The sequence below is a fragment of the Nerophis ophidion genome, linkage group LG15, assembly GCF_033978795.1.
Source record: "Nerophis ophidion isolate RoL-2023_Sa linkage group LG15, RoL_Noph_v1.0, whole genome shotgun sequence".
Lineage (NCBI taxonomy): Eukaryota > Metazoa > Chordata > Actinopteri > Syngnathiformes > Syngnathidae > Nerophis > Nerophis ophidion.
This window is the reverse complement of record NC_084625.1, coordinates 52,551,347-52,564,281: the sequence shown is the minus strand read 5'-3', so window position 1 is coordinate 52,564,281 and position 12,935 is coordinate 52,551,347. Positions and strand designations below refer to the sequence as shown.

Sequence of the window (12,935 nt, the reverse complement as noted above, 5' to 3'; positions counted from 1 at the left end):
TGTTTATTTATATAGCCCTAAGTCACAAAATGTCTCAAAGGACTGCACAAACCATTACGACTACGACATCCTCGGGAGAACCCACAAAAGGGCAAGGAAAACTCACACCCAGTGGGACGCCAGTGACAAGGCTGACTATGAGAAACCTTGGAGAGGACCTCAAATGTGGGCAACCCCCCCCCCCCTCTAGCCCAGGGGTGGGCATTACGTCGATCGCGATCGACTGGTCGATCTCGGAGGGTGTGTCAGTCGATCTCAAGCCAGGCATTAAAAAATGTACATAAAAATGAGCAATCAATCAATCAATCAATCAATGTTTATTTATATAGCCCCAAATCACAAATGTCTCAAAGGACTGCACAAATCATTACGACTACAACATCCTCGGAAGAACCCACAAAAGGGCAAGGAAAACTCACACCCAGTGGGCAGGGAGAATTCACATTCAGTGGGACGCCAGCGACAATGCTGACTATGAGAAACCTTGGAGAGGACCTCAGATGTGGGCACCCCCCCCCCTCTAGGGGACCGAAAGCAATGGATGTCGAGCGGGTCTAACATGATACTGTGAAAGTTCAATCCATAGTGGCTCCAAGACAGCAGTGAGAGTCCCGTCCACAGGAAACCATCTCAAGCGGATCAGCAGCGTAGAGATGTCCCCAACCGATACAGGCGAGCGGTCCATCCTGGGTCCCGACGAGCGGTCCATCCTGGGTCTCGACTCTGGACAGTCAGTACTTCATCCATGGTCATCGGACCGGACCCCCTCCACAAGGGAGGGGGGGACATAGGAGAAAGAAAAGAAGCGGCAGATCAACTGGTCTAAAAAGGAGGTCTATTTAAAGGCTAGAGTATACAGATGAGTTTTAAGATGAGACTTAAATGCTTCATCAATCATACCAAGACTTCACTTTCGTCAGTTGTTTGACATTCTCGGCACCCGAGGATCTTGTGAGATGACGCTGGCTGCTGCGAGCTCATATTTAAGAAAAAAATCATTAACAGGGCGGACGCAGAGAAACACATTTTATTTCTAGAGACTCCGTACCTACTGTCAAAACTCTAAAGACCGACTGCACAGTTCCTGTCTTCACCATAAAAGACCTGTTTCATCCTGCCTGTGCTAACAAAATAAGAGTCTCAGAAAGCTAGCAAGCTACGGAGTTTGATGCCAATGTATTTCTCCCCCACCCTCAGCGACCGCTTTCTCACTTGCTTGCCCACCCGCACACTCACTGACGTCACTCACCTGCTGCCAGACATCAAAGGGCCACACACATATGCTACTCTCATAACAAAGTGTTTGAAAAGGAGTATGCAAGTTGGACAAATGAGATGCCAAAAACCAACCACTTTCATGTGGTATTGGACAGAAAGGAGGACTTTTTTTCTCCTCCATTTGAAAATGCGGACGTTTCAGCACCACTGTCTAATTCCAATCAATGCAAGTCATCAGAATCAGGTAATACACCAACTTATATTCTTGTCTTCATGAAAGAAAGGAATCTATGTGTGTTAAACATGCTTGTATTATCATTAAACACATTTAACTTGTTAACAAAAATGTCTCTTTCATAAATAAATAAATATAAATTATAAATAGGAATGAGTTGGATCTCCTCGACTTGGTCAATTGAAAAGTCGCTCGCCTGCAGAAAAAGTGTGGGCGCCCCTGCTCTAGGGGACCGAAAGCAATGGATGTGGAGCGGGTCTAACATGATACTGTGAAAGTTCAATCCATAGTGGCTCCAACACAGCCGCGAGAGTTCAGTTCAAAGCGGATCCAAGACCGCAGCGAGAGTCCCGTCCACAGGAAACCATCCCAAGCGGAGGCGGATCAGCAGCGTAGAGATGTCCCCAACCGATACACAGGCGAGCGGTCCATCCTGGGTCTCGACTCTGGACAGCCAGTACTTCATCCATGGTCATCGGACCGGACCCCCTCCACAAGGGAGGGGTGGGACAGAGGAGAAAAATGAAAAGAAGCGGCAGATCAACTGGTCTAAAAAAGGAGGTTTATTTAAAGGCTAGAGTATACAGATGAGTTTTAAGGTTAGACTTAAATGCTTCTACTGAGGTAGCATCTCGAACTGTTACCGGGAGGGCATTCCAGAGTACTGGAGCCCGAACGGAAAACGCTCTATAGCCCGCAGACTTTTTTTGTAAATATAAACGGAATACAATGATTTGCAAATCCTTTTCAACCCATATTCAGTTGAATATGCTACAAAGACAACATATTTGATGTGCAAATAATCATCATCAACAATTAGTTTCCTCAGTTCCCAAACGTTTATTGAGTGTTGTTAAGGGGCGGTTTAGCTCGGTTGGTAGAGTGGCCGTGCCAGCAACTTGAGGGTTGCAGGTTCGATTCCCGCTTCTGCCATCCTAGTCACTGCCGTTGTGTCCTTGGGCAAGACACTTTACCCACCGGCTCCCAGTGCCACCCACACTGGTTTAAATGTAATCTAGATATTGGGTTTCACTATGTAAAGTGCTTTGAATCACTGGAGAAAAGCGCTATATAAATATAATTCACTTCACTTCACTGAAGCTCTACATAAAACAAGAATGGGAAAGAATTCCACTTTCAAAACTTCAGCAATTAGTTTCCTCAGTTCCCAAACATTTATTGAGTGTTGTTAAAAGAAAAGGTGATGTAACACAGTGGTGAACATGCCCTTTCCCAACTACTTTGGCACGTGTTGCAGCCATGAAATTGTAAGTTAATTATTATTTGCAAAAAAAAATAAAGTTTATGAGTTTGAATATCAAATATGTTGTCTTTGTAGCATATTCAATTGAATATGGCTTGAAAATGATTTGCAAATCATTGTATTCTGTTTATATTTACATCTAACACAATTTCCCAACTCATATGGAAACAGGGTGTGTGTGTGTGTGTGTGTGTGTGTGTGTGTAGTAGATAGAGGATCTCCCTTTGACTCAATTGTTAGCCAACTTTAAGTTACTCTCGTTTACGAGTTAAAATGCATTAAAAATGAGATGTGTTCTTGCCTTAGATAAGGATTGGGAATGATAGGAAATATCCCCCCCTACCAAAAAAAAATGCACTTCCTCTTTTAATCCATTCCAGAGCTTCCGAATAATTCACCGATAACTTTTATGAAATGACCTAAAAAGCAGCAACGTCTTCAAACAGTCCCATTTCCCGTGGCGGCGAGGGGATAGCATCTCACATTTCCCCAAATCCTTGGCGTGATTGGCTTTGGCCACAGTGGGCCTTGATCTATTATCTATGCAGCCCTTTTGCTGGCTTCTGATTGACAGCTTGGCTGAATAACACTGGAGGGTGGGGGGACAGATAACGGAATATGTCTTGCAACTGCCTTTGAGATCTGTCATAGGCAAATAGTCACGGATATTGAGACCCTTATGAATATACGCTTTAAATACCGTATGAGTGTCTCAGTATGTGTGATTTTAAATGCATTATTCTTATTCGATTGTCAAAAACTGAAATGCAAAGCAGTATTTAAGAGTCAATAGTCACAGCTAGGGTCACTTTAAAAGATGACCAATATCTTAAAACTGCCTCATAACTCCATATATTACAGACGGTTTAATAAAAAAAGATCTATATTGGCCAGAGATCCCCGCCATTCGTGTGGAAAATGTTCAAGTCCATCTGCAAATAGAGAACTCCAAAAAGAACCAACAAGATTAACATGAAATCACTTTTCTAGTTTGGATATGTCATGGGTGTCAAACTCTGGCCCGCGCCCTGTAATTTAATTAGGCCCTCTAGGCAATATCAAATTAACATTAAAGCTGCAAGCAGCATTGGTCGGGGTCCGCCTTTGGCCGCTGCCAAGCCCTGGTCTAAGTCAGACCTACATAGAGGTCTTTGTTTCATGTCTCTACGACATTCCTAACAGAAGTTACAAGCAGTTTTGTCTGGGTTTTTTCCTAGGGGGCGCTGGAGCGCAATTTTGACTTTTGGGGTTTGATTTTTTATTAGATGGCCATTTTCGCCAGTCCTGATGTGTGTGTAAAATTTGGTGAGTTTTGAAGCATGTTAAGGGGGTGAATTTACAGATTGTTTTTTTCTGGATGTTGTTGATAAATGGCTTTCGCTTTGCATAATAGTGCTTTAACTTGCACTCTGAAGCATTTTAAGGGAGGTCAAATTACAGCTCGAAGAGGCAAAAATGACATTTTTTAGGAAAATTTGTGCAGGGGTTTTTTGAAGGCGCGTAAAATCCAAACCGGAGCAGTAATCAAAACTCTTTCAATAACTTTTAATCAGAAGGGTTCAAATTCTGTCCTGTGCGAGTTTGAAGCCGAAACGACAAACGCGCTCAGAGAAGATAACGTTTGAAAAAAGGTGACAGGTGTTTACAAAACTTTTATTTTGAAGGGGTAATTTTTCACTTCCTGTTGACTTTTGCTGACGGATGTCGATTATTAAAATGTAGGTCTAAGTGAGACCTACATAGAAGTTTTTGTTTCAGGTCTCTCTGACATTCTTACCGGAAGTTACAAGAAGTTTTGTCTGTGTTTTCTTCCTAGCAGCATATTTTTCTGTGTTTTATGCAAAAATTGCGCTACAGCACAATTTTGAGTCTTGTGGTTTTGGTAATGTGTTAATAGTTTCACACAAAAGTCGCTCGAAAGAATATGTCGCACCCCCGGCCAAACTATGAAAAAAACTGCGACTTATAGTCCGAAAAATCCGGTACTTGTGCACCACGTGGGACGCACCGATGGCGCGGCAGAGAGCTTTGTAATCAATTTGTGCGGAGCGTGCATTAGACGCCGTCCATTAAAATCCAAATAAACAGACAGGAAGTTGGTTCTGAAAAGGTCATTTAAAAAAAAGATGCCATCACGCCACTTTGACGTTTCTCAAGAGCCGCGGCGGAAGGGAAGACTTAATTAAGAATGTAAGATCCAGACATCTCCTAATAGCACGGACCGGCCTCATCTCCAGCGCCGGACCCCTGCCCCGGCTCAGATAGCGTGTGAGGAACCGGCACCAGTTTGCCACTGTCAGCCCGCCGAATGGGAGCGAGCGCCGGGGGCCAGCGTTGGAATGAATCAGATCCATCATTGTCTGCAGGGGAGCGCGCTCGCTAATGCATCACAGGGACCGCGGCACATCCGGCCCGTCTCACTCCGTGGAAATTACACCGCTTTCATCATCGCTCGCTCCTGCAGGCTCCGCCCTCACGTGTGCCGGAACTGAGCCGGACCAGGCCGTGTTTTCTCCAGGGTCCAAACATTGAACAGTAAAAACTAAAAGTAAAGTAGCACACACACACACACACACACACACACACACACACACACACACACACACACACACACACACACTAGGTGTGGTGAGATTATCCTCTGCATTCGACCCATCCCCCTTGTTCACCCCCTGGGAGGTGAGGGGAGCAGTGAGCAGCAGTGGTGGCCGCGCTCTGGAATCATTTTTGGTGCTTTAACCCCCAATTCCAACCCATACAGCTAGCCTAAATAGCATTAGCATGTTAGCATGGATTAGCTTGCAGTCATGCACTGACCAAATATGCCTGATTAGCACGCCAACAAGTCAATAACATCAACAAAGCTCACTTTTGTGCATTCACGCACAGTATAAAACATTTGGTGGACAAAATGAGACAAAGGAATATAAGATTTTAAATGTAAACAAACCATCTTTTTCCATTTTAAATAGTTTTATTTTTTATTTTTTTAAACACACACTAGGTGTGGTGAGATTGTCCTCTGCATTCGACCCATCACCCTTGTTCACCCCCTGGGAGGTGAGGGGAGCAGTGAGCAGCAGTGGTGGCCGCGCTCGGGAATCATTTTTGGTGCTTTAACCCCCAATTCCAACCCATACAGCTAGCCTAAATAGCATTAGCATGTTAGCCTGGATTAGCTTGCAGTCATGCACTGACCAAGTATGCCTTATTAGCACTCTAACAAGTCAATAACATCAACAAAGCTCACCTTTGTGCATTCACGTACAGTATACAACATTTGGTGGACAAAATGAGAAAAAGGAAGGTAATATTTTAAATGTAAACAAACCATCTTTTTCCATTTTAAATAGTTTATTTTTTTTTTTTTTTTAAACACACTATGTGTGTTGAGATTATCCTCTGCATTCGACCCATCGCCCTCACCCCCTGGGAGGTGAGGGGAGCAGTGAGCAGCAGTGGTGGCCGCACCTGGGAATCATTTTTGGTGCTTTAACCCCCAATTCCAACCCATACAGCTAGCCTAAATAGCATTAGCATGTTAGCATGGATTAGCTTGCAGTTATGCACTGACCAAATATGCCTGATTAGCACGCCAACAAGTCAATAACATCAACAAAGCTCACTTTTGTGCATTCACGCACAGTATAAAACATTTGGTGGACAAAATGAGACAAAGGAAGGTAATATTTTAAATGTAAACAAACCATCTTTTTCCATTTTAAATAGTTTATTTATTTTTTTAAACACACACTAGGTGTGGTGAGATTATCCTCTGCATTCGACCCATCACCCTTGTTCACCCCCTGGGAGGTGAGGGGAGCAGTGAGCAGCAGTGGTGGCCGCGCTCGGGAATCATTTTTGGTGCTTTAACCCCCAATTCCAACCCATACAGCTAGCCTTAGCATGTTAGCATGGATTAGCTTGCAGTCATGCACTGACCAAATATGCCTGATTATTACGCCAACAAGTCAATAACATCAACAAAGCTCACCTTTGCGCATTCACGTACAGTATAAAACATTTGGTGGACAAAATGAGACAAAGGAATATAACATTTTAAATGTAAACAAACCTTTTTTTTCCATTTTAAATAGTTTTTTTTTTTTTTTTAAACACACACTAGGTGTGGTGAGATTATCCTGTGCATTCGACCCATCACCCTCGTTCACCCCCTGGGAGGTGAGGGGAGCAGTGAGCAGCAGTGGTGGCCGCGCTCTGGAATCATTTTTGGTACTTTAACCCCCAATTCCAACCCATACAGCTAGCATGTTAGCATGGATTAGCTTGCAGTCATGCACTGACCAAATATGCCTGATTAGCACGCCAACAAGTCAATAACATCAACAAAGCTCACTTTTGTGCATTCACGCACAGTATAAAACATTTGGTGGACAAAATGAGACAAAGGAATATAAAATTTTAAATGTAAACAAACCATCTTTTTCAATTTTAAATAGTTGTTTTTTTTTTCTAAACACGCACTAGGTGTGGTGAGATTATCCTCTGCATTCGACCCATCCCCCTTGTTCACCCCCTGGGAGGTGAGGGGAGCAGTGAGCAGCAGTGGTGGCCGCGCTCGGGAATCATTTTTTGTGCTTTAACCCCCAATTCCAACCCATACAGCTAGCCTAAATAGCATTAGCATGTTAGCATGGATTAGCTTGCAGTCATGCACTGACCAAATATGCCTGATTAGCACGCCAACAAGTCAATAACATCAACAAAGCTCACTTTTGTGCATTCACGCACAGTATAAAACATTTGGGGGACAAAATGAGACAAAGGAATATAAGATTTTAAATGTAAACAAACCATCTTTTTCCATTTTAAATAGTTTTATTTTTTATTTTTTTAAACACACACTAGGTGTGGTGAGATTGTACTCTGCATTCGACCCATCACCCTTGTTCACCCCCTGGGAGGTGAGGGGAGCAGTGAGCAGCAGTGGTGGCCGCGCTCGGGAATAATTTTTGGTGCTTTAACCCCCAATTCCAACCCATACAGCTAGCCTAAATAGCATTAGCATGTTAGCATGGATTAGCTTGCAGTCGTGCACTGACCAAATATGCCTGAGTAGCACTCCAACAAGTCAATAACATCAACAAAGCTCATCTTTGTGCATTCACGCACAGTATAAAACATTTGGTGGTCAAAATGAGACAAAGGAAGGTAATATTTTAAATGTAAACAAACCATCTTTTTCCATTTTAAATAGTTTTTTTTTTTTTTTTTAAACACACACTAGGTGTGGTGAGATTATCCTCTGCATTCGACCCATCACCCTCACCCCCTGGGAGGTGAGAGAGCAGTGAGCAGCAGTGGTGGCCGCACCCGGGAATCATTTTTGGTGTTTTAATCCCCAATTCCAACCCATACTGCTAGCCTAAATATCATGTTAGCATGGATAAGCTAGCAGTCATGCACTGACCAAATATGCCTGATTAGCACTCCAACAAGTCAATAACATCAACAAAGCTCACCTTTTTGCATCAACGCACAGTCTAAAACATTTGGTGGACAAAATGATACAAAGGATTGTAAGAGTTTAAATGTAAAAAACTGATGCTTTTTTTTTGGTATTTTTCTCCCATCTTTTTCTTTTAAATACATATATATATATATATATATATATATATATATATATATATATATATATATATATATATATTTTTTTTTTTTTTAACACACACTAGTTGTGGTGAGATTATCCTCTGCATCCGACCCATCACCCTCACCCCCTGGGAGGTGAGGGGAGCAGTGAGCAGCAGCGGTGGCTAAAATCAACAGGACGTTTGCTATTCCCACTTCAATACAACAACTGCATTATATTCACAATGCATTAGAGTCTCAAAACGGCGGCACCAAGGCGTCTTTATAAAATGCCCAAGCAACTTTACAACTGTTATTACTATGAGACTGATGTATAACACATGTTTGGATTTTATTAGCCTGCAAAGAACTGGTGTGCTGATGCTGTTGTGCTACTTCTGTCACAATCTGGCGGCTTCCTGCTCAGACAAAACGGCTTTCAACACACTGTAGGACTGTCATACACACATGAAACAAAAACCTCAATGTAGGTCTCACAGAGACCTATATTTCATACACTGACCACCCCCATCTAAAATCAACAGGAAGATTGCTATTCCCACTTCAATACAACAACTGCATTATATTCACAATGCATTAGAGTCTCAAAATGGCGGCACCAAGGCGTCCTTATAAAACTCCCAACTGTTATTACTATGAGACTGATGTATAACACACGTGTATACAACTTTTTCTCTGTGTAATAATCCATCCATCTTCTACCGCTTATCTGGGCCTGAGTCGCGGGTGCAGCAGCCAAAGCAGTCCTACGTCCGTCGCTGCTTGCAGCTTTCATTTCAGAAGTGATTGCTGGCATCAGACATGAGCCTTCAGAGTATTCTTGTGTGCTCTTCAAAGCACCGTGGAACTGGAGAACAATCCCTGAAGGTCTTGACTACTAAAAAAAAGAACAAGATTTGGTTAAAGAGGACTAGAACTATCAAACATAGTTCAATGGAATGACACAGTATGCAGTATGTTCTTTATGCGTAATCTGTTGGGTGTTCCAATTTCACTCACAGGCGCTCTATCTTCTAGCTTCTAGTAGGAATGTCGTAGAAACATGAAACAAAAACCTCTCTGTACTTCTCAGTTAGACCTATATTTCATACACTGACGCCCCAGTTTACAATTCCCCCTTCAATACAAAAGTTCGCTAAAAAACGTCGCTTTTTTCAAACATTATCTCCTCTGAGGCTGTTTGTCGTTTCGGCTTCAAATAAACACAGAAGAGAGATTGAACCCTTCAGATTAAAATTTAATTAAATAGTTTTAATTACTACCCTGGTTTGGATTTTATTAGCCTGCAAAGAACTGGTGTGCTGATGCTGTTGTGCTACTTCTGTCACAATTTGGCGGCTTCCTGCTCAGACAAAACGGCTTCTAACACGCTGTAGGACTGTCATACACACATGAAACAAAAACCTCAATGTAGGTCTCACTGAGACCTATATTTCATACGCTGACCACCCCCATCTAAAATCAACAGGAAGTTTGCTATTCCCACTTCAATACAACAACTGCATTATATTCACAATGCATTAGAGTCTATGAGACTGATGTATAACACACGTGTATACAACTTTTTCTCCGTGCAATAATCCATCCATCTTCTACCGCTTATCTGGGCCTGGGTCGCGGGGGCAGCAGCCAAAGCAGTCCTACGTCAGTCGCTGCTTGCAGCTTTCATTTCAGAAGTGATTGCTGGCATCAGACATGAGCCTTCAGAGTATTCTTGTGTGCTCTTCAAAGCACCGTGGAACTGGAGAACAATCCCTGAAGGTCTTGACTACTAAAAAAAGACCAAGATTTGGTTAAAGAGGACTAGAACTATCAAACATAGTTCAATGGAATGACACAGTATGCAGTATGTTCTTTATGCGTAATCTGTTGGGTGTTCCAATTTCACTCACAGGCGCTCTATCTTCTAGCTTCTAGTAGGAATGTCGTAGAAACATGAAACAAAAACCTCTCTGTACTTCTCAGTTAGACCTATATTTCATACACTGACGCCCCAGTTTACAATTCCCCCTTCAATACAAAAGTTCGCTAAAAAACGTCGCTTTTTTCAAACATTATCTCCTCTGAGGCTGTTTGTCGTTTCGGCTTCAAATAAACACAGAAGAGAGATTGAACCCTTCAGATTAAAATTTAATGAAATAGTTTTAATTACTACCCTGGTTTGGATTTTATTAGCCTGCAAAGAACTGGTGTGCTGATGCTGTTGTGCTACTTCTGTCACAATTTGGCGGCTTCCTGCTCAGACAAAACGGCTTCTAACACGCTGTAGGACTGTCATACACACATGAAACAAAAACCTCAATGTAGGTCTCACTGAGACCTATATTTCATACGCTGACCACCCCCATCTAAAATCAACAGGAAGTTTGCTATTCCCACTTCAATACAACAACTGCATTATATTCACAATGCATTAGAGTCTATGAGACTGATGTATAACACACGTGTATACAACTTTTTCTCCGTGCAATAATCCATCCATCTTCTACCGCTTATCTGGGCCTGGGTTGCGGGGGCAGCAGCCAAAGCAGTCCTACGTCCGTCGCTGCTTGCAGCTTTCATTTCAGAAGTGATTGCTGGCATCAGACATGAGCCTTCAGAGTATTCTTGTGTGCTCTTCAAAGCACAGTGGAACTGGAGAACAATCCCTGAAGGTCTTGACTACTAAAAAAAGACCAAGATTTGGTTAAAGAGGACTAGAACTATCAAACTTAGTTCAATGGAATGACACAGTATGCAGTATGTTCTTTATGCATAATCTGTCGGGTGTTCCAATTTCACTCACAGGCGCTCTATCTCCGCTTCATCTTCTTCAGAAGAAGACTTTGAAAAAGTCTTCTCCTGCCCCCGATAGTCAAGGGAAATGATCACTGGCAATTTGTCTGAAGCTTCATAATTGCATTCTTCAGACGCCCCCCTTTCCTAACTTTGTTCTGTTAAAGCACGGTCACGTGTGTTAACGTTAAATTACATTTCAGAAACTTTCTTTTTTCTTAGCATATTTGGCAGCGCGGCACAAATATGACTCTTTTTTTTTTTTTTTAAAAAGGAAAAGCATTTTTGATGAGCACCGTGTTGGATGTTGATAAAGTGGGGCGACATGAAATGAAGCAATTTTCCACTGACTTTAAAGTAATGTGCTTGGAAATGTGGAATGATTGCAGAAGTGGGGCAACATGTTGATGGCGGGGAGAGGAAATGTCATTTCTTGGGTAGATAAATACGGAATGGGAGCGAGCAATCTCCTCTGCGAGCGTGAAACCTTCAACCGCTGGACTGGAAATACACGGAAATGTATCCCAAGTTGAAAGGAAGCAACCTTTCCGTTTCTCTACGCTTCCTCCTGAGATGAAGCCGATCCCAGTCGACTAGTCGCCGATCATGATAACTTAAGCTTCATTTACACAATTTAAAGTATTTTTACACCTTATATATAATTAAATATTCGGGATATCCAGATACCTATTGTATTTCCTTGAATTGCCACCAGGGCGCTAATTAATTTAATAACTCTTCTCACTCTGACGTTTATCAAAGGCATGCGGTAAATGTAGGCCTGCGCTTAAAAATATGAGTGTGATGTAAGGATACCATCCTGAAAAGCACATTTAATTAAAAAAAACTTTATTATGGTCTTACCTTCTGCGATGAGGTGGCGACTTGTCCAGGGTGTACCCCGCCTTCCGCCCAATTGTAGCTGAGATAGGCGCCAGCGCCCCCCGCGACCCCAAAAGGGAATAAGCGGTAGAAAATGGATGGATGGATGGTCTTACCTTTACTTATAAATGAAGTCCATGCGCAGCTCCTTCTGATCAAAAGCATCGATAACTTGTTTATAGAAGTCTTCCTTATCTTTCTTCAGTTTTAAAAGTCTCTCTGTCTCGATGGAGATCTTCCTTTATTACCTCCTGCTTCCATTGAAAGTCCAGTTTAGAAAACTGTTTTATTTTAGATATGTAATCCTCCATGTTAAAAAATAAACGATCGCCGCTCACTCTTGCTGCTTGTTGTCACTTCTTCTGCTGCCAAGTAGTCGCAAGCAGGATCACTAGCGCCCTCTACCACCAGGAGGCGGGAGTCATTTAGTGACTCATTTGACACACGCAGCTACGGTATGTTAATAAAACATAGCTGCTTACTGTTCTTTTTAGCATATTCAATAGCTTGGACCTTAAATCCTACTGAATAGCTCTTAATCTTCTTCCCTTTATGTGATTTCAAATGATTGGAATCAGCCTCCTCCATTTTGAAAATGATGACAGGTGAAGTGTCACTCGTGACGTGACGAGTTTGACCCGGTGGAAATTCTAGGCATATGCTAATTATTTTGCGAAATGAGTTTGACCCGGCAGTAATTCTAGGCAGGCGCTTACTATATACCTGGCGGCAATTCAAGGAAATACGGTATATTTTAGTACCCATACTAAAGTATTTCGATACTTTTCGTAAAGAAAATGTCATTATTGTCTTTAGTCGAACAAAAAAATATTATTGTCATTTAGTCCTTCAATAAAATGTTGAACATACTAGACAACTTGTCTTTTAGTAGTAAGTAAACAAACAAAGACTCCTAATTAGTCTGCAGTAACATATTGTGTCATTTAT

At 42.2% G+C, this 12,935-nt stretch overlaps 1 protein-coding gene across 1 annotated transcript in view; it reads left to right on the top strand.

The window, feature by feature from the left end:
* The window catches only part of LOC133569800 (partitioning defective 3 homolog), a 529,671-nt gene that overhangs the window by 129,242 nt on the left and 387,494 nt on the right, over positions 1–12,935 (top strand). The gene's annotated exons all lie outside the window — the stretch shown is intronic.